Below are 23,164 nucleotides of genomic sequence, written 5' to 3' on the forward strand. Positions count from 1 at the left end.
ATACTTTTTAAAAGAGACTTCCAGTATCTATTAGAGCTACTTGAAATTAATTATTATGGTGCATTCATATTGCATCCTAAGCACCATATTAGCTGAGATTTATACAGTAATAAAATATACAGTGGAGTTTCCATGGAAATATTATTATAGTATTAAAAACAATGATATTTTCTTACTCTAAAAAAAAATTGACTCCAGTAATATTTTAGAACTGTCACTGTTGGTGGCAGGATATTTTAATCATCATTCCGGAAATTTTCTTACCTTTTATTTAACATATAGCTTTTTTTCAGTCTACCGACTATATCAGTTGCTTATTTCTTAAGAACATCATTGCCGATTTAATAAAACCAATGAAAATATGGAAACATTAGGAATGTTGCAGAACCAATCAACAGATATTGATGCGCATGAAGCAATAATTTAAGAAATAAGGAGAATCAGGCTGCTCTTTGAATTAAATTGCTAAAATCTATTCTCAGGAACATGACTTGCCATCTCTAGAATTGACCAAAGGCTCTGTGTAAATATATGACTGAAAAGATGGGGAACTCAAAATTTCAATCACGATGATAAGGGGGAGTAATCTTAGGGAAGCAAAACTGGATTGCGACTTCAGTTTGTTAAGGGGAAAACTAGTCAATATGACTACATAATTCTGAGAAAGACTATCTGATCAGAAAAGGGGTGGGGTGGCCAATATAAAAAAATAATTAGGCTAAACTAAATAAAATAAAAAGGCTAAAAACACAAACCAGTTCCAGCTCATAGTAGTTGGAACCCTTTTATGAAGTCAGTCATTCAGGCTACATTAGCTCACAGCTGTTAAACATTCAAATAACACAACTAACTCTCGTCCTCTCATTCTGTTTATACTTTAATTTTCTGTATAGCTTGGAAAGGCTTTACACTGCTAAGACAAGAATTCTTTTATTCATTTTCTTCCCCACTTACACATTCACACAACAAATATTGGTTGCCAGATCTTTCTTTTATTCTTTTCTGTATTGCAGGGAAAGAACCTGTACCTCCATTTGCCAGAATCTTTTCCCAAATTTTTGGTTGAGAGTTTGCCAATGAGACAGACTCTCACGAGATTTGGAAGGTGGTGGAGAAGAAGTTATTATTCTTCAGGAACAGTTGCCAAGAGCCTGGGGAGTGTACAGTAGAAGTTCTCAGACTGTTCCAGGTATGCTGGGGAGGTTCATCCACTTTTGTGCTTCTGGCAGCTGGCATTGGTGGCAGTAGCTTCACTGACTTTTGCCCCCTCAACTCTTCCAACAGTGTGTAAGCTTCAAATTTTTGCGTCAACATACTTTCTCATTGGAATTATTAGAGCAGCTTCTGTTTTCTCTCCCCAATCCTGATATAAATCTGGTCTGAAACTTTCGCCATGTAAATGTCTTATTTTCACGACCAACAGAGAAAACGGTGTTATTTTAGGTGATAATTGCATATGAGCAGAATGAATTTTTTTTCCTGACATACTCTCATTTTAACAACTGCCATAAAAACAAAGCTATACAGTCAAAGAGAAGCTGATAAAAGTCTTTTACTTTCTTTCTCTATTTCCTTTTTCTTTTGCCTCTTTGGTTTGTGACTTTTACAAATTCCAGTTGATTCAGAATGTACCCACAATGTTTAAAGACTAGGGCAAGTAAGGATACAACGAATTTAGAATAATGTTTATTTTACCTTAACCTGTGTACTTTCTGTTCCAAAAGAAGAGAGAGGATTCCCTTGAGTATGATATTTATGTAATTCCCTGCCACAAGTTGCAGAGCATTTCCTAGTATTCCAGGAAATATCCTCTCATGAGTCTAGAATTCTCTATCAAGTATAAACTTCTTGTCACAATTTCAGCCTGACGGTAGACTATTTTTCTCATCAGGAGCCTGTGTCTGACTGTGGTTGATGTTCGTTGTTGCTGTTTGTTTGTTTGGGGGAGAAGTTTGAAACTTCCATTGTTTTTCTTTTTCAAGGGAAGATGGCAACATGGTCTGGCATCATTATTACTCCAGACTCATTTCCTACATTTAGAGATACCATGGGTAGGATTGATGATGATCATTTAGGGAAAAGGGTTGAAGTAGATAAGATCTAAAGAGGATGTGATAATTAGAGTGTGCAGATGGGTGGAAATTCTACGGGAGAAGACGCCCCATTAGCAGCTCAGCAGTTAAAGCCATTCATTTTAGGAGCAGATGTGCAGTGTTCTTTATGGAATATGGTGTATGTTTGAAAGGACATATGAGCAAGAGCAGTTGAGGATAGCTATCATTTTGTAAGTCCAAAGGATGATGAAATAATTACTTGTGAAAATAGATTTGGGGTTTTTCTTTTCTTTCAGAGAAGGTCTTAATCTCCCTTCTCTTCTCGCAGTGCTCTTGGGAGTGTTTCTTGGCTCTCTCACTAAGGTTACAATAAGCTCTGCCATCAAAGCCCTTTTCTCACCTGAGCACAGAAAGAACATGAGGAACATGATCTTGCTGAAGTTGTTGATCAAATTATAATGAAGGGGATCACAGGAAAAGTCTTGCTTATAATCAAAAACTCTCAACTTTTTAGTTCCAAACTCTTTGAAAATGCTAACTCAAAATGTTAGGCTCAGGGCACCTCCAAAATGTGTCCTGGGGTGAACCAAGAACTCTCCCTGCTGTCCATCACGGTGCCCTCCAAAGGAATCACTTGCCATGTGTGTTGTCACCATTCATTATGAATCTCCGTTATTACTTCTCTTCAGATGACTAAACACAGCGCCATTATCATGGCTCCGTATCCGGTTGGCCTCCATTCCGATTTAATGATTCTGTTGGTCTGGTTTTTAAACAGCCTTGTTTTTAATTTCCGAAGTCGATCAGCCTGAGGAGAAAAACTCTTACTGATGTGCAAATTATGGACTGCATTTCACTTTGCATTATGTATTTTCATTATTCACATCGTGTTGCATTTCTTGGCAGAGAGCAGAGAATTTTGAAAAAGTACATTCCTAGTGCCCTAAGTGTCATTGAAAACAAAGTGATTTTCCTACAATTTGATTTCCTTAGGATTCATCTCATTTCTGTCAGGTTTGGGGCCTGTTGACCTAGGTGGATTTGCATAGCTAGTAGTAAGTCTAAAGTAAAAAACCAAAAAACAAAAACCACATCTTTTCCAAGAGAATCTCAAAAGATAAGGAACTCAAAAAAAAAAAAAAAAAAAAGAACTTCCCTGGTGGCATAGTGGTTGAGAGTCTGCCTGCCGATGCAGGGGACACGGGTTCGTGCCCTAGTCTGGGAGGATTCCACATGCCGCGGAGCGGCTGGGCCCGTCAGCCATGGCCGCTGAGCCTGTGCGTCCAGAGCGTGTGCTCCGCAACGGGATAGGCCACAACAGTGAGAGGCCCGCGTACCGCAAAAAAAAAAAAAAAAAAAAAAAAAAGATAAGGAACTAATTTAGATATGATAATGTGTTGAGGGCAAACTCTCAACTGTACCATCAGTTCCTTTCATTGATGATAAATGATTGATATCCGGAGCCTTCAGCTGCTTTAAGTCAGATGTAGACTAGCCAAGTGAAAGTCTCAGATGTGAGAATGTTCCAGTGGGAGCAGCTTTGCCTTCCTTGTGGGTAAAGGCAATTCTTCAGTCAACCAAATTTGTGCAAATGGTCAAGTTTTTGTTTGCCTTTCTTATGACTGATCCCCAACTTCTCATTTTTGTGAAAATGTCTTAGTAATAGATACATTTCTGTTACAGAAATGTTACAGGTATCTTTCTTGAATCAGTCTCACTGACACTAAAGTTCAGAAGAATTGATGCTGTACCTTTTTTATTTCTGTAGCTGAATTTCTATCTTGATGATTATTTCAGGATTACCATAGTTCTGAATCATCAAACTTTCTGTAGTTCTCTTTGATTTTTCAGCTTCAGTGCAGAAATGATCAATTTGACCTTTCTGAGGGCTCATGTTTCCCTCGGGGTCACCTTAAAACACCTTTGCTTTTCACTTTAATCATGGCATATTTGCCTGTTCTTGGATTACTTTTTCCCTTTCTCTGTGAATATTTATCATCTCTCAAAGTATTGCAGAAATTCTGCCTAGCTTGTTATTTTATCTGTTTGTCAAAAGGAATGTATCTGTATTCCCGATGGAAGCTGCTACACAGTAGCAGGTTTTGCACAGAAATTCAGATTTAAGATAATGAGAGAACATAAGCATTTCATTGAAAATAATCAGCCTTATATGTGAAGTGTATACACCTATGGGAGGAGATGTCATCCATTTAACAAAAACATATTTGGTGTATATTTTGAACCTGGCCTTGTGTTGGGTGCTGAGGAGCAAAGATGACTAAGGCACTAATTCTGCCATCAAGAGCTGTGGCGAAGAGAGAAAGGTACCTGAATGGGGGCACCATGCAATGTGATAGTTCTGTAGTAGCAGTGCAGGTACCAGGTATCCTAAGAATAGAGAAGAGGCTGCTCTTTCCTGACCTTCCTTTCCTGGGATGCGAGGAGGTGGTTGGAGACTTTAACACTATCATTAAATCCGGCTGAAAATGTGAAGGTCTGAGGTCACATAGATACAACAACTTGACTCAAACTAAGAGCTAGGTGACCTATATACATTCTATTTGCTTAATGACCGTGAGGCATGTGGACACCTCTTTTTTTTTTTTTTTTTTTTTTTTTGCGGTACGCGGGCCTCTTACTGCTGTGGCCTCTCCCGTTGCAGAGCACAGGCTCCGGATGCGCAGGCTCAGCGGCCATGGCTCACGGGCCCAGCCGCTCCACAGCATGTGGGATCTTCACGGACCGGGGCACGAACCCATGTCCCCTGCATCGGCAGGCGGACTCTCAACCACTGCGCCACCAGGGAAGCCCCACCTCATTCTTTAAAATGACATTCTGCTTAGAAACTTCATTTGCTTAAACAAACTGATATTCTCCTGTCTAAAGACTAACCAGGAAGGAACATTAATTGCATGTATCTTTGAAGACAAAAAATGATGGGCTATGAAAAATGTGGAAGGCCCAAGAAATGAAAACATCAAGGAGGAATTTTATTGTTTATCATGTAAGGAGTACTGACACCACTTCTTTTTTCTAAATGGTAGCAAGAATGGGAGCAGGGTCTACATTGGATCCTTTTCTGATGGTGGGTTTAGATGGGCAGTTGAGAAAGAAAAAAAGGGAGAAGCTGAAAAATCTAAATAGAACTTTATCTACTTTACAATTTTGCCTAGGCCCAACCCTGTGATATAAACATAAATGACCTGGGCTCATCCACTGCTGAGTGAAGAATGGCTTGTCTGTGTAATGTGATCCCATTTAAATGGAAATGTGGAAATAGTTCATAAAATTTCATGCTTACCTGTGATATAAAATATACATGTCACATAGTACATAAAAAGGTGCCTAGGGCTTCCCTGGTGCAGCAGTGGTTGAGAGTCCGCCTGCCGATGCAGGGGACACAGGTTTGTGCCCCGGTCTGGGAAGATCCCACATGCCGCGGAGCGGCTGGGCCCGTGAGCCATGGCCGCTGAGCCTGCGCGTCCGGAGCCTGTGCTCCGCAACGGGAGAGGCCACAACAGTGAGAGGCCCACGTACCGCAAAAAAAAAAAAAAAAAAAAAAGATGCCTAGAGGATAGTCCTCCAAAATATAACAATGATTATTTTGTGTGTTGGGATTTGAGAGCTTACACTTTTCTATTACACTGTTTTGTTTTCCTTTAATTTTCAAAAGCTTATTCAAAAAAATGCACCACTCTACACCAAGTATTTTGCTATGCTCTGAATATAACATAAAGCAAGGGTGCATTTAATATTTCCCTCATGAATACATATCATTTTTAATAACTGAGAGTAATAATATAGTTATATATAGCTGGCAAGGTTGAGCAATAACGACTTTTTAAACTCAGAGATTCAATATAATATAGAGATATTTGACAAAGAAATATTTGAGAGGTGTCAATCTGCAGATGTATTAGTATAGTCCAGCATTGCATGGAGCCTGAACCCCTAAGAAATTAGAGTGAGTTTTTAGCATCATTAACAAGCTCTTCTTCAAGAATATTTAACCTATTTGTTTAGGTTGGGGATTTCTTCTGTGGTTAAGCTATAATTCTATCTGCTTGCAGATAAGGTTTTGTTTATTTTTAGTTTTGCACTTTATTTGGAAATGGGAGGTAAGTGGCCTTGATCAAGAGATGGGCTGGAGAAAGTTTGTAGAGATGACAAATTTTATAAAGTAATTTATAAGGTTATTCAAGTGATATAAAATCCAGGGGGAAGCTTGATTTACATTGTTACAAGAGAGCAGATAATGGAAAGATTAAATTAAAAGATAGGCCACACAAAACATGTCTGAAAGTGAATTGTGTATTTAGAATTATTTCCCCAGGGATGATATGTAGCCCTCAGTGCTAAGACTATATGCAAAGTAGATGTTTTCTTTATGAAACAAATCCTTTGAGAAATATTTTTAAACAAAATATTTATAGTTACATTCTCTGGCAAAGTGTGTGTGTGTAACATTTTAAAGTGTGTTTTAAATACTTTAAAACAAAATATTTATAGTTACATTCTCTGGCAAAATGTGTGTGTGTGACATTTTAAAGGAATCCAAACTGATATCCTAAAATCACAGTTTTGTTTTGTTTTTTTTTTTTTTTTGCGGTATGCAGGCCTCTCACTGTTGTGGCCTCCCCCGTTGCGGAGCACAGGCTCCGGACACGCAGGCTCCGGACGCGCAGGCTCAGCGGCCATGGCTCACGGGCCCAGCCGCTCCGCGGCATATGGGATCCTCCCAGACCGGGGCACGAACCCGTATCCCCTGCATCAGCAGGCGGACTCTCAACCACTTGCGCCACCAGGGAGGCCCCACAGTTTATATCCTAAAATCCTAAAATTCAAGGAGTGTTTTCTTTTTTTTTAAGTTTTGGAATTACCAGCTTTGTTTATTTCTGATGTTGGGGGTTATATGTTTGTTTCACTAAATGATAATGTGTGAGTGAGAAAAAAAAGCACAGGACAATAAGTAGTGATAAGGAAATTTGAGCTCAGAATCTAGGAAAACAGTTATGTAGCAAACACTTCAGTCTGAATGTTTTTTCTACCAAAGATTTCCAATCATCTAAAGCCGTCACTTACTGAGGATGAAGAGGACCAAAGTTTTGGTTAGAGAATGTCCTGATCCTCTAATGAACTTAACATTTAGTTAAATTTTTATCTTAAAATAAATTATATCATTTGATTTATGAATAAAGTAAACAAACATGTAGACTCTTTGGATAAATAATAGTGCTCTAGAACCTTATAAACATGCATATACAAACACAAGACTAGTTTGTCCACAGAGAGATAGTAGATAGATTAAACTTACTTATCAATAGTTTCTTGGAGGAGAAATAATTTAAGCAAATTCCCAAAGTTCTAGCACTACACCGGAATGCATTTCCCCCACTAAATTGAGAGGGAATCACATGTGTAAAGTTTACACTGAACAATTAGGACTCAGGATACAATCAGAATATAAATTTATTTTTCCTCTATTGACTGTTAAAACCCACCCTTTGGGACTGTCTTTTCCACTTCCTATATAAAATTTGGGAATGGTCCCATGACTTGTGGGGCCTCCTGGAAAATCAGAGTCCTTAGGTCATAGCAGTTGCCAAAAAAAGATAGTCTCAATTTAGTAATTCAAATATACTGTCCAGAGTGATAACTGAACCTCTGAGCTTTATTGCAAGTTCAATTTTCTCCCTGCCCTGAGTAGGGCTTGCTTCCGGTTGAACTCCTGCAGGTGAGAAAGAGAGCCTGGTAAGCTCGTCTCTAAGACCTTGCCTTCCTGCATGCTGCTTCCCACTCTGCTTGTCCAGCCTTTGGCTGCCTCTGGCTCTTTCTTGGTTGAAGCCTGCCAAGGACAGATTTAACTTGACTGAAACCCACGAATCTGGCATTGGATGCCTCTGGCCACGGCTGATGTTTGAATTGAGCCTTGTCCTTGTTGCTGAGGTCCTTCAGACTTCCCTCTTGGTGTCTCTGACTTCAGGACTCTTGATATGAGGGACAGCATGCCTTTGGCTGGCATTAGGAGACCCACCACTCTGAAGATTATGTCTTTTTTTATGAGGTCTCCTTGCCCTGTACAGGAATCCCTCCTGGAGAGTATTATTTAAAACAATCCTGAGCTGACATTCCTCCTGCAGGTTGCACATCTGGTCAACACACACCTTGGACCTGCCATTGTGGAGACACAGTTATTCCCCAACAGAGTCCTCTGCTTTGGTGCCACATATGTCTTCAGCCAACATTTCGCCCGTGAGTCAGACATCCCTCCACTGTGTCCTCAAAATGCAGGGACCACATAGCCCCTTCTCCAAGTGATTTCCTTGAGCAAAAAGTCCTCCTTCCCCTCCCCGTGGGCTGTGATGCAAAACCCTTACAAGTCTCTCCAAAGTAAAACTCTCCTTCCTTTCCATCTTTCTCTGCTTTTCTGCTTTCGTTCTTAAATAGCCTTAATGTGACTGTAAGGGACCATGATCAGAAAATTAGAACTTTTGATTACTGTTTATGAATGTCCTATTAAGGTGGTTTAGGAGGTCGTTGCCAGCTATTGTCTTCAGGTTTCAGCTAAAACTGAGTCAGGAAGTTCTGTACTTTAATATCCTGTTATAAATATATTTGTATGGATTGTTATGTAATGGGTGCATATGTGTATATGTAAGTGTATGCATGTGTGTATGTGTATATACCCCCTCTCTCTTTCTCACACACTCAGACACACAGATACAACCGTGTTTGTATCCGTACATTCTCTTATTATACAGGCCTTCATGGAGGTTTTCTCAATGTAAACCCTCAGGCACCGGGGATACACAATGAGGAAGACTTTCTTCTATAGGGGATCTTGGGTCTGGTCAGGGTGATAGAGACATAAAAGCAGATATATACATTGCAAAGTGAGAAATGCAACTCTCAGGCTCTGTTAGCTACTTGAAGGACAAGGAGGATGAATTATGATGGAATAGAGGATATGACCAAACAAGCACCACTAAACCAGTGATAGGTCAGGATAAGGATCTTCAAGTTAATGGGCAGTAATTAGAACTCCATCCTATAAGTAACAGGGCATTCCTGGAGCTGCTGAAGAAAATGTGTGTGTAAAATCACTTTCATGTCATGATATTCATCCAACATTTAGGGTTTCCTGCTTCTTGTCTACCCTCCTTCTATCCCCTTTAAGTGTGCAGTACCCTCTGAAAATGTCTCACTTGCCATATCTTACCATCCATGAGCCTGACTTTCAGAAACCAGCCTAATCAGACAGCTGTATATGTTAATCAAGCATAAAATTGTTCTCTAGAATACAGACTGTTTTTAGTAAAACTGTATTGTAGAGACAGCTTCGTTCAAGTCTCCACAGAAAAATGTTTTGTTTTTCATCAAAATTCAGTAAAAAGGGAATCTGAACTGTGTGCTTACGACTGTGCAGATGAAATTCTGCAGACTCCAAGAAATTTTGTCTGGAAAAATCAGTGCAATTGTCAGGAAAATGCTTAGATGTTGAGAAGCTACTCAGAAATGGAGCAAAATTCAGGGTCAACTAATTCTCTTGAGTAAATAAAACAGTGATTTAAAAAACGTTGTTCAGTTTCTATATGTCAAAGACAGTGAGTCAAACGGTTTTTTTCTGAAACTTCAAAATACTGTTTTCCATGAGTTGAAAGTAGAAATATTTTCCATGGGCTGTACTACTTTATTTTATTAGTTTCTGCTTTATAACAAAGTGAATCAGTTATTGTACTACTTTAAAACATATCATACGTATTGATTATAAATGCCACTAACTTCTTAAATTGTTGTTACATGTGTATCTGTTGACTAATATTAACACTTTAATGTTTGCTATTAATCTTGCATTAAGAATGTTATCCTATGGTACACTTTTTATCAATGGTAATGACATAACGAATTTGCAGGCTATGTTTTGTTTAAATTTACTTTAGGTTTAAGGGTAAATTTAGTATGTTTATTGTCCTAACTTGAGCTAATTTGGTTGTCTAGGGACTTGCTGGAGAATTCACAGGATTTTTCCAGATACTTTAGGGTTGACTGCAAATTAAAACCATATTTGTTTATATATCCTAATAGTACCTTTTAATAGGAGTTCCAAGAGAACAGTTTTCGTAAACATGAAATATGTGAGAATTTAAAATAAACTATTAAACTGAGAGAGATGGTGCTTACAGGCCCCAAACAGGCTGGCTTTGCCTATTAACCTTCATTATCTTCAGAGCTTCCCCAGAATATTCCATATCCAAAGATCAGTATGCATAACCTGAAACTGAATCTTATCAGGTTTTAATCCACAGCTCAAAATACGTTATGGCATGTTAAATTACTTTTCTTTGTGAACTAAGAAATACAGCAAAGAATGAATTCCTATGGCACTCTATCATATGTAAACAATAATGCTGACATTTCAGAATCCTTTTGCAAGATTCTTAAGGTAACACACTGAAGAGAAATCCTCTGATACAGATCGTGGCATCACTGTTTGCTAAAGTGATATGGTCTGACAGAGTTCAGCTCAGCATTTCTAGATGATCCAGAAATCCACCTGGTCCCTTAGTGGAACAAGCCACAGCTAAAACAATGCAGTGAGTCCAGCCTCATCTCACATTTAACATAGAATGATAATTTAACTTTTGCTAAGGAAAGGTTAGGAAAAAATGGAGATGGTGACTTCTTCTAATTATCCATATATATATTAGTTACTCCTAAGTACTTAAAAAGCTTTTTTAAAAAAATTATTTATTTTATTTTACTTATTTATTGGCTGTGTTGGGTCTTTGTTGCTGTGCACGAGCTTTCTCTAGTTGCGGCGAGCAGGGGCTACTCTTTGTTGCGATGCGTGGGCTTCTCACTGCGGTGGCTTCTCTTGTTGTGGAGCCCGGGCTCTAGACACACAGGCTTCAGTAGTTGTGGCTCATGGCCTCAGTAGTTGTGGCTCACGGGCTCTAGAGCGCAGGCTCAGTAGTTGTGATGCACGGGCTTAGTTGCTCCATGGCATGTGGGATCTTCCCGGCCCAGGGCTCGAACCCGTGTCCCCTGCATTGGCAGGCAGATTCTTAACCACTGCACCACCAGGGAAGCCCACTCCTAAGTACTTAAAACAAGTTTCTTTTCACTTACATTTTTAAGACTTCCTCTCACATTCACCTTAGCCTTTTAGTTTTGTATCATTGAGTAAAGAGCCAGATTTTGAAATCAAACTCTTCTGATACTTCTCCTACTTCATTTTTCCTAGTTTTTTCTCTTCCTTTGATTATCATTTAAATGTTCTTGTCTTTCAGCATTCTTCCCTTGGTTCTTTTCTCTCCAGGTCTGTATATTTTTCCATGTTGACCTTGTTTATTCTCCTAACTGTAACAACTGTCTCTATGCTGTGAATCTTCAAATATATGACTCCATTGTAATTATCTCTTCTGAACTCCAGTATTGTTTATCCAACTTCCTACTAGACATCTCCATCTGGAGGTCTCACAGGTGCCTCATCAGCATGAGTGTTACAATGAATACTCTGTCCTTGCTTTCACTCTATGTTACCATTCTCCTTTAAAAGAGAACAACTCTCCACTGGTCCAGACACCACTCTCTGTGTGACTAAGGAGGAGACCCACTGAACTGTTAGTGCTTTTGTCAATATTCCCCTCTCTCCCAACATTGACATCCTCACTATCAAAATTTAATTTTGGGATTTTGACATCCAAACTAATGATTCCTCCAATACACTGGCCTCCAGATCCTTGACTTTTTCCTCCAAAATCTTGTCCTCCATTCTGAGACATCTGCTCCCATGATCAGCCTAAAGCTTACCAAGCTTTAACAAATGCCTCTCATCCTTTTAGCTTTATTTCTTTACAGCCCCACCTCCTATGATTTCTCAAAGCCCTTAGGACTTTTCTACAAACTATTGATCCCACGTGACTTTTCACTACTCCTCATCCCTCTGATATTTTCGGTTCCCTGCTTATCTAGTTGAAGTCCCACAGTCAGGCAATCACACCTCATATATATCCCAACTCCTTCTCCCCTGTGGACTGGCAAACGCCACCCAGTTAAATATGGTCTCTTATCTAATCTGCACCTGCACCTGAGCAGGTAACTGTGGTGAGAAAAAAAATCACACAACTATTCTGACAGATCTTTAAATCGACTATTCTGACTGACTTCAAGTAGATCCCAGTGTTACCTAAAAATTCTCCTCTATTTCCCCATGATATGCACTCTCCCACTCTTCTAGATCAATAGGGCATACCTTTTCTCCCCCCTTTAATCTTCACCACATTCCCCTCCTTCTAATTCTGAGCTGGTAACTTTGTTTCTTACTGCAGGAAGAAAATAAACACTACCAGACAAAATGTTCTGTCTTCTCTTTCAAACAAATCTAGAAAGTTTTCTTCATTTACAACTGAACACTCGTTCTTGTTTTTTTTTTCCCACCTCACGCCTCACCCAACTTCCTCTTCCTACTTCTAGATATTGAGGTGTCTCAATCCTGGTGTCTCAATCCTAGTGTCTCACTGCCTTGGTGGTGTCGCCTAGTCCCATAGGTTTAAATATCATCCACATGCTGACCAATCACAAATATATGTATTACCAGCCTAACCTCTCTCCTTGATTCCCAACTCAAGTATCCATTAGCTTACTCAGCATTTCCACTTAGATATTGTGGAGGTTGTTAGGGTTATTCATAAATAATCACTTTTGCTACATGGTAGAACTGCATTTCTCTGAAACTTCCTCCTCTTGTAGCTAGCCATCTGCATTTTTTCCCCAGTGAAAGTGAGCAGGCAGTGTTTTAGGTCATTTATAAGAGAAGCCTTAAAGAGCCAGAGCACAGTAGCCATATTCCCTTTGCTCTCATGCTCTCTATCAGGGGAAGTATGTGTCTAGAAAATCTTCCATTAGATTGGCTCTCTGAGTGACTGAAGTAGGCAGCACTGCTGTTGACCCTTGCTGGACTTGAAGCAAGATTAAGAAATAAATCTATATTTTTTAACCCAATGATATTTGGGGATTGTTCGTTCTGCATCTTAACCTAGCTTATCCTGACTGATCACATTTCTGTTATGCACCTCAAATCTAACACATTCTTAACAAACCCTTGCCTTTTCTATTCAAACCTGATTTGCCCATAGTTTTTCCCATGTCAGGAAATGGTATCACCAATCTTCCAGTCTCTATGTCAAAAACATCCTCTTTTTCTCCCATAAGTCACATCCAATCCATCAACAAATTCTGTTGGCTCTACTTTCAAAATGTTGCCAGATGTAGGCTAGCTACACCAGCACCTACTACACTAGCACTCTGCTCCAAGCCTGACTTTTGCAATCGTCTCCTAACCTGTCTGCCTGCTTCAGCATTTACACCACTACAGTCAACTTTCTACATAGCATCCAGAGCGATCTTTTAAAAAATACCGTAGATTCGGTTGTTCCTCTGCCCCAAACTTTTCAATAGCTTTCTACTACATGCAAAGTAAAATCTAATGTCCTTCCCTAACTGGCAAGATTGTATCATCTGACTCACTTCTAATTCCCTGATTTCACTTCTGCTCATCAATCCTCTTTCTCTCAGCTCACTGCTTCAGACACTCATTTCTATCACTCAAATGCACTGTGTAAGATACTCATCAACTTTTTTCTTGCCCTTTCACTTGTTTACATACCAGTTACCATACATTTAAGTTAAATCGATACTACTTTGAATCTTGTCATAATAGAGTTAGGTTTCTGGCTAAGACTGATCACCAAGTACAGCAAGTATATTATTCAAAAATGTGTGTTGTACTCTTTCTGCCATCTGTTGACTTGTGACTTTGAGACTGTAAACAATTCTTATAAGAAACTATATTTGTTAGAATGTTTCTTTTAAAAGAGCTGTTTGTTCAGGTAAAGTTGTAAACCAATTTAAAATATGTGAATTCTTAGATACTCCTCCTTTCAATAGGTGGAACCTAATTATCCTACCTTGAGTGGGCTGTACTTGGTGACTCACATCTATTGAATAAAATGTGGCAAAAGTGACAATGTGGTTTTCAAGACCAGATCATAAAAAGCATCGTGGCTTTTCCTTTGTCATTTTGTCTGTCTCTCTTGCTTCACTTACTCTGAGGAAAGTCAGTTGCCATGTCATGAGGACACTCAAGCAGTCCTGTGGAGAGATATACCTGATTGGAAACTTAGGCCTCCTGCCAATAGCCAGCAAAGAGTGAGGCCTCCAGCCACAGTAAGGGAGAACTCTGGGGAAGTAAATCCTTCAGCATCAGTCAAACCTTCAGGTGACTGCAGTCTTGGCCACCATCTTGACTGAAACTTCATGTGAGACCCTGAGCCAGAAACACTCATCTAAGCCCCTCCCTTACTCTCAGAAATAACATGTGTGAAATAACAAATGCTTATTGTGTTAATCTGCAAAGTTTTGAGTAATTCGCAATGCAAAAAACATAAATAATACACCATATTATTTTTGCAATAGGGGCTTAATTTTAATAAAATATAATCAATGTGAAAATTTATCTCTTTACCATGATCTTACTGATTTTGTTGTAAGAAATTCAAATGGTAAAAAGATTGTATAGATTACCTTAAATTTAAGTACATATGTAAAGTTTTTCTTCTTTGCATAAATTTGACTATCAAATTAATTATAAAATGCTTTGCACAATCTCTTCCATAGGCATAAAAATATGGGAAAGTCAGGAAGTGAGAATGAGCATGATATTTGTTGAGTAGGGTGGATGTCAGCCAGTCTAGAGAAGAAGGTACAAAATGGGGACAAAGTCAAATAGCCTGCCTCTGAGCAATCAGTTACTTTTGGAATTTATAAACAACTGCCTCTAAGTTTAGTTAAGTTCAAAATTTTATTGACCATTTACTCTTTTCCAGGAATTGGGCTACAGATTCAAAGACAAACAAGCCTTGGTCCTTTTCCTGAAAGAGTCTAGTGGGGGAGTGATAGAATCAGGGGATAACCACGTTATGTGTGAGGTCAAATGGAGGCACCTTTAGAGCACCTTCAGGCTGCTTCTGGACAATTGCAATAGACTGTGCAATAAGTCTGAGGATAGAAGGCACATTGAAAAAATCAACTGGAAATGTCCTTACCAGAGGAAGAGAAGGAAGGAAGGAAGGAAGGAAGGAAGGAAGGAAGACAAGGAAAGAAAAGTAAAAAGAAAAGAAAAGGAAAGGAAGGAAGGAGGAAAAGATTAAACATTCTCCCATTAAATGTACAGGAAATGAACCGTGCGATTTCAGGGATACCATGAGGTCACCCCCATCTCTTTAATATCAAGAATAACTTTCCCTTTCAACTCTTGGTGTTCCCTCTCTATCCAAGAAAACAGCTGAGGATGTGGTAGAACCTTCAATAAATTGTTTTGTTGGCCTAGACAAAAAAATCTCACCTTGATGACAGATCAAGTTTATAAGCAACACTGGTATCTGCTTGTCATGCTGTTGTAAGACCACTTGAGACCCTTCAAGGAAAGGAGGTTTGGGGACCGTCTCCTAGCAACATGAAAGAGAATCATATAATACCAAATGTTTATTTTCTTTGCATGGTCTTTGACTTCATAACATCCAGAGAGAAGGATGGCGGAGAGACGGACAAAGAGCAATGAAGCAAAGGGGAGAATGGAGAGGAAAGGGAAATAGTCAAGGAGTAATGGGAAGAGGGTTGCGGATGCTTGACCTAGAATATATGGGGCACTTGGGAAACACTGAAAGCCATTTCCTTAGGTAAATAACTTTTTGCTCTTTCAAACTCAACTAGTGTAATTGGTGAAACTCTTGACTTCCCCAACACAATTTTGTCTCCAGTGGGGTTCCTGTGGGGTTCAAGAATTATTTCTGGGCTTCCCTGGTGGCGCGGTGGTTGAGAGTCTGCCTGCCGATGCAGGGGACACGAGTTCATGCCCCGGTCCGGGAAGATCCCACATGCCGCGGAGCGGCTGGGCCCGTGAGCCATGGCCGCTGAGCCTGTGCGGCCGGAGCCTGTGCTCCACAGCGGGAGAGGCCACAACAGTGAGAGGCCCACGTACTGCAAAAAAAAAAAAAAAAAAAAAGAATTGTTCCTGAGGCAGCTGTCAACCCTGCCAACTATTTTCTTCAGTGCCAAGAACTGAGAATTGCACGTCATTACTGTTTCTACACATGACTGTCTCCCCACCTGCCAGTTTCCTTTTCCCTTGGAATTGTTAATGACACAGAGTGAGAAGCTGATGCTCACTGTGTCCCCAGACAGGGCACTGCCCCTTTCTGTGGTCTCTGTCCCTGTGGCCTGGGTGCTAGCTCTGAGGCTATATACCACATAGGACAGAGGGCTGGGCAGGTGCTCTGTGGCAGGGCCTTCCCTGTATTGCACCTTCTATTGCACTTAGACTGCACTGGCTCTGGGATGGTCCCGTCGTCTGTGGCATTGTTCTGTGATGGTAGTGGGACCCGTCTACTGTGCTGAGCTAAGCCTAAGCTGGCTGTTCTCAAACTGGACCCTGCATCTGAATTACCTGCAAGGTTTATTAGAACTCAGACTGCTGGTCCCTATCCTCAGAGTCTCTCAGTAGTTCTGGGGTTGGAATTTGCATTTCTTATCAGTGACCAGGAGATGGTGATACCTAGGTCCAGACCTTTAAATATAGCATTTCTCACGTTGAGACTCACTGGCCTAAGCCACAACAATGAGCTGACTGTTCTCTGTGCTTCGGCTTAATGACATTGCAGGTTTCTTCTGTTTTCTCCTGTGCGGGGATGGGGAGAATGATTATGTGGATGTTGCAGCTGTGGAAGACAAAAGAAAAATAGGAAGTGGTCAGAATGAGGGCTATATTAGAGGTAGTGCCTGTAGGCTATACTAGGGAATTAAATGAGGGGCAGAAGGGAATAGAGGAATAATGGATAATTTGTAGGGGTGGACCCTAAGCAGTGGTGAATGATGTTATTTGCAGAGATGAAGATGTAAGTTAGAGAGCAGGTTGGGGGGGGAAGGGATTCACAGCGGTAAGTAGAGGTTTGAAATAAGTTCAGTTTTAATATTAATTTGAGATGTCCCTTCAAAACCAGAATAGAGATCTCAAGTAGGGGGTTGATAGGTGAATCGTGAACTCAGGCAAGAGAGATAAATTCTAGGATCAACAGAACTCAAATGATACTAATGCCATGGGTGTGGGAGAGATATATAGACATGGAGAAATGAGTTGAAAAAATAGACCTGGAGCACTGCAGGCACTGGGTCCTTTGGCTTTATTATCTCATACACACTCTCCAAATGCTCCTATGTTAGGTGAAAATAGAGACCTGGAAAAAAGAGGAAGCTTGACCTACAGTTTTTAATTGAGCAGGGCAAAGATCTGATCTCCTGAGTACAAAAGGCTATAGTCTTAGCCTCTCTACTACAGTGGGAAGTGTCATTAGGTGATGGTTAAATACTAAATGTAAAATCTTTTTTCAATCATCAAATAAAAAATATATTTAAAAGAATAATTGGAAACCTGTTCTAATGATCTAAACAGTGAATACAGCATGTTGTCATATATTTTTACTGGATCCTCGATAAGTCTTACAGTAATAAGGATTATGTCATTTAGATCTTAAAAGATTTATCTTAAGACTTTGATAAATGCCAAGTCCATGATTGCGGTTATCTTAAAATAACTCACGCAATTAATTTTAAGTGTGTGTAGAGGGGGCAGAGTATAGTAATGGGATCATTCTGTATGAATGATGGATAGTTTTTGGCGTGCTAACAAGAGCTGTAAAGGAGGAACGGAGCATGTCAGCAGGCACACTCACCATTACACAGCTGCCACTTGCAAATTGGAAAGAAAAATAACACCAGGCCAGCATCAGCAAAGTTAAACCTGAATTTCAGAATTGCCAAAAGCCTAGAAAACCCTCAGAGAGAAAAGAAAGAAACAAACAAGAACTAAATATTTGAGGGCAGCATTCTGTGGAAAAGACTGAATGCCTTAAAAGATTTATTTAGAACACTTAAACCTTGGAAATAAAGTATTGTTATAAAATACTGAGCTTAACTGTTGAAGGTGTCTGTTTGTCTCAGACAAAATCCAGACTCTGGACATATTTCATTATCATATGGCTTGTTCTAGCTGAAATTGTTTATAAAAAAAAAAGAAAGGTACACTCCTATAGTAATCACATTTTATTATTCAGTCTCTCTCCAAGGTGATATTGAGAGAGAGGGAAAGGTTCTACCATTCATGCATTTATTCCAGACAGAAGTCCTGGTTCTGACCCCTGCTTCTCCTGACCAGCTCTGTAAACTTGAACAAGAGAGTCAACCAAATCCAGTGGCCAATGATGGAGCAGGGAGACCCAGCGCTCACCTCCTCCCATGGGTATACAAAAGCTACAACTATTTACAGAGCAACCAGCTATGAGAACAACCTGAAGACTAACAGAAAAGCTTATCCACAACTAAAGGTATAAAGAAGAAACCACAACAAGATGGGTAGGAGGGGCGGGGATGCAGTATAGCTAAGACCCACACCCTCAATAAGTGACCCACAGATGGAAGGATAATCACAATTGCAGAGGTTCTCCCCGCAAAAACAAGGGGTCCAAGCTCCACATTGAGCTCCCTAATCCAGATTCTGCACCAGGAAGGAAAGCCCAGAACATCTGCTTTGAAGGCCAGCAGGGCTTGCATACACGAGAACTCAGGGCTGTAGGGAATAGAGATTCCACTCTTAAAGGGTACACACAAAATCTCCAAGGCTCTGAGACATGGCACAGAGGCAGTGATTTGAAAAGAGCCTGGGTCAGACCCATTTGCTGATCTTGGAGACCCTCCTGGAAAGGAAGGAGGCAACTGGGACTCACCATGGGAACATCAATGCTGATGGCAGCCACTTTGGAGAGCTTGTTTAACCATGAGGGCACTAGTGCTGGCAAATGACATTTTGGGAGTCCTCCCTCTAGCCTATTAGGGCTGGGGGGCTTCCCTGCCCACCAGCTGGTTGGCACCAGTCCAGGGACCTCCTCAGACCAAGCAAGTAGCCACTTAGGGACACAACCTCACTCACCACTGGGTCTGCACCAGCCCGGACCTCCCGGGCCCCAAAGCCAGCCACCAGCAGGCCCGGCATCTGTCCCTGGACCCACGGGCCACAGCCAGGCTGAGACATAGCCCTGCCCACCAGATTGCTAATCTCTTTCTCTGATTTACCAGTGTCATAACTATGTGGAAAAAGAAAAACAATGTGGTTCTTTTGACATAACCTGTTCCTTCTAAACCAGTATTAATACCCTTAATTACCAATTTACTCTTTTTTTTAGTACGCACTGTCTGTCTGGTTGATCACTGAAAACCTATTCCAGACTTTTGCCTGTTGTTAAAATGAGTTATTTTTCCTGAAATTTTCTTTTATCTTTTTCAGATGGGGATAGCACTTGCTCATATTTTTATATGTGACACAGTTACTTTAATATTGTCAGTAAAGTTTGAAAGATAAGTGGCCCATTGGTATAAATTCATATAAAATACCTAGATAGTCTTGCTATTTAACTGTTCTCCACTCTGTTTTATTTGGTTTATCATTTCCAGTCTGAAGATTTTTCTCTTACGCAGAGAAAAGTAGAATTGTTTTGTCGTCTCTTTAGCATCTGATATCATTAGGCCTTCTATTCCAAACACTGCAGCTATACCTTTTTTATTCCTCTTGCCTAAAATACAGTGAAAATAAAACCTTTTTGGTTCTCTGCCATTCTTTTCAAGTCTTAATTCATTCTGGGTTTTAACATTCCTCAGAGTTCAGAGTATCCTAATACTCCTGCGTACTTGTTCTTAGGTACAGACTTCTCTTTTTATCTTTTGTACATGTGCTTTAAAAACCAATCCACCTATGGGCTTCCCTGGTGGCGCAGTGGTTGAGAGTCTGCATGCTGATGCAGGGGACACGGGTTCGTGCCCCAGTCTGGGAAGATCCCACATGCCGCGGAGCAGCTGGGCCCGTGAGCCATGGCCGCTGAGCCTGTGCGTCCGGAGCCTGTGCTCCGCGAGAGGCCACAACAGTGAGAGGCCCACGTACTGCAAAAAAAAAAAAAAAAAAAAAAAAAAAGTCCACCTAATAGAATGACCTTTGTGCCACTCTGCCTTTCTCTTTTTCTTCATTTGTGTTTGTATACTCAGAATTTAAGATTTAAAAAATAAATTTGAATTCTCTCTGGAGAATTGTAGAGTCTTCTTTGGATCTGAACATAGGATTATAGCTTCCTCTGATAGGCACCAAATTGTATGAATCAACTCCTAGTGAAGTTATACATCTGTATGGTTATTTTGTGTATGTCTGTTTCTCACGCTGGACTCCAACTCCATGAGGGCAGGAAAGATGGTTCTTTTTCTTACCATAGTTTCCTCAGCAAGAATGATAACATGCAGAGTCTAGAACATAAAAGGCATTCAATGAGAATTCATTGAATACAATTACTTAATACATATTAGCTCTGAGGGTTTGCTCGCCCTCAGCATTGCACAGAGCTCAGATGCTTGAGTTTTCTGAACACTGACAATGGGCTAAGAGCACAACACAATAGATGGTTTCCCTTGTTTGAATCAGAGAAAGGTTCAGCAAGCTGGCACCAGAGTTATTTCCTTTCTCTCACTCTTCCTCCGCTAAAACTGCTAAAATGTTCACAAACTACTGCTCTCAGCCCAAGGTCAAAGAATACCCCTGTTTAACTTGCATATTAATTTTTTCAACTCATGAATCATTTATTTCAAACCAAGCTCAAAGCAGCAACACAAAAATCATATTCCAAGCTCATGGACATTGGCTGACCCATTTCTGTTGACCAGATGGATTCAGTTAGGGTCCAGTAAGACAGTGTCCCAGCCTGGGCATTGTGCAGAAAGGTCCAGATGTCACTGACACACAATGATTTGCAGAGGGCTGGGCATGAGAAAAGACTTGGAGTCACCATGACTGGTTGACTTGGAGAAACCACTTACATTTCTCTTGTTATTTTTTTTCTGATGATCTTAAACCAGGAATGTTTTCAAAACTAAGGGGAAGGGGGGAAGAAAAATATTGCCAAATATAATTTTAAGGTATTTCAATAGATTTTGAGTAACTTTATCCATGCAGAAGGAATTGGCATTTAAGGCATGGAATTGGAAATGAAGTTAAAGATAAAGCTACTCACCCCTGAACCCCTGAATGACAATAAACAGTGTTCAGAGTGTGGGGTTGAACTTAAAAGCATATTTAGGGGTTGTCAAAACACAGCAGGCTGAGCTGAAGCTTCCCTCGAAAAACATTATGTTGAATAAAATCATAAAAAATTACATATTGGAGCTCCAAAGAAAAGATATTCCCAGGAACCAGGGTAAGAGGAAACTGTTACCTCTGTGGAGCAGGTTACAAGTGTCTGACCTGGAGTGAAGATGCAGCGTCTGCTGAGGGACCAGGTGGGAGCTCTGTCATCCACGAAGCCTGCTCCCCATGTTATACCCTCCATATCGCTAAACCATCAGTAAGGTGTCCTAAAAACCATAGATTGATTCTTGCTCTGGTCCAGGGACTAGAGGGAGCATTAGGTGAGGGTAGGGCTTTGGAGCTATCTCCAGCAGAGGACAGAACAGCACTGGGGTCAGTGGAGCTGTGATCACCTGAGGGCCCTAAAGACTGAGGCATCGCCACAGAGCAAGAAACCCAGAGAGCCGAGGGCAGGGTGTGGGAGGCCACTTTGCAGGGAGGGCAAATTCCCCTTATTTGCCACTTAGAGCTCATGCCATAATAATATATGTATGGAAGAAAAGGCAAAACAAATGAGACTTTTGATATCGGGATCGTATAACCTGGAATGGAAAGAGCCTTAGCATCTTTCTACTTTATAGACAGTGGAACTGAGGACCATAAATTCTCCTCTGAGTTCTGGAAAAGCCGATGCCATGAGCTAGGATTCTAGCTTCTTGTTCATGGTCTTTCCTCCACACTGTACTTCCTTTGAAGCTGAATGATGGCAGAAATCAGATGGGGATTCAGCGTGGCATGGAAGCTGACACATAGGGCTCTGGAGCCCTTTGAATCCAGGCCCCGCCCCTTCCTAAAAGAGTGACCCTGGGCAAGGTAGTCAACTCTCTGTGCTTCAGTTTCTCCTCGGTAAAAAGGGGATAGCAATAATACTAAACTCATATGGAAGTTGAGAAAGTTAAGTGAGTTGATCCATGTCCTTTGATGTAAATATAATTAAGTATTTGGAAAATCTTAGATTTTACTATGAATCACCATTTGGCTCCAACCTACCTTTCCCACCTCATAGAAAAGAAAGACCACTCCCTCTATCGCCCAGTGTTTCGCCATGTTGCCCTTTTTGCTGTTTCCAGAAAACCCAGCTTTTTCATGCCCACATGCTATTCTCTCTGCCCGAAATGACTTTCTGCTTCCTTCTACATATCTTGGTTCTGAGATAAAATCTATCTTTTACTTCAGAACCTTCATCCAACCTTCTCTCTCATCCATACTCCTGCAGCTGAATGTTCTGTTCTGTCTGTTCACTTTCCTTTTCCAGTGGCAGCTTTGCTGTTCCTGTTGAGGCTGGCGGTGGCCCCAGAGCCCTTGTCACACTCTATCAGAGCAGCAAGTCTCCATCACTCAAGAGTCAGCATGCAAGTATGACCCCTAATCCTTTCCTGTTTCATTATTCTCTATTTTACAAATGAAGAACACAGAGAAGAATCATGTCCTTGTCTCCACTGGATCCACAGGCTTCTACTAACAACTTCTCATTGGATTCTCCGAAAATATGTTTTAGCACAATCCTCTCTCTAAAACTGCCTATATAGCATTTTCTTGCCAGCGCACTGTCGGACTGAGGGTAAAGGCCACATCTGTCTCCACCTCAGAGATGTTACTCTCTAGAAGAAAACAGAAAGTTTTTGTGTCTTATTTTCATAGATCCAGAAGCATAGCAGTTCCCTCTAGGGCCATAGTGTGGTCAAGATAGTTTTCCTTGTGAAAAAGAAATGCTTGGGCTCCATCTTTCTCTGTAAAGTCAGGGAAGATACTGGTTTCTTTCATCAAACCTGTGTCATGAGCTAATGTTTACGAAGTGGTAGCCTCTGCCTTGAGGAGAAAAAGGAGATGAAAAGGA

General features: G+C 40.5%; 1 long non-coding RNA gene across 2 annotated transcripts in view; it reads left to right on the plus strand.

Moving 5' to 3' along the window:
• Positions 1-22,656, plus strand: part of LOC132477672 (uncharacterized) — a 40,187-nt gene extending 17,531 nt beyond the window's left edge. The window contains exon 4 of one of the 2 annotated variants that reach the window (XR_009530306.1): positions 22,583-22,656. This is a non-coding gene — a long non-coding RNA (uncharacterized LOC132477672). Of the gene's footprint in view, positions 1-18,285; positions 18,478-22,582 lie in introns of those variants that run through there. The other variant, XR_009530307.1, reaches the window with a different exon arrangement.
• The last annotated feature ends 508 nt before the right edge of the window (positions 22,657-23,164 follow it).

Source organism: Mesoplodon densirostris, chromosome 17, assembly GCF_025265405.1.
Source record: "Mesoplodon densirostris isolate mMesDen1 chromosome 17, mMesDen1 primary haplotype, whole genome shotgun sequence".
NCBI lineage: Eukaryota > Metazoa > Chordata > Mammalia > Artiodactyla > Ziphiidae > Mesoplodon > Mesoplodon densirostris.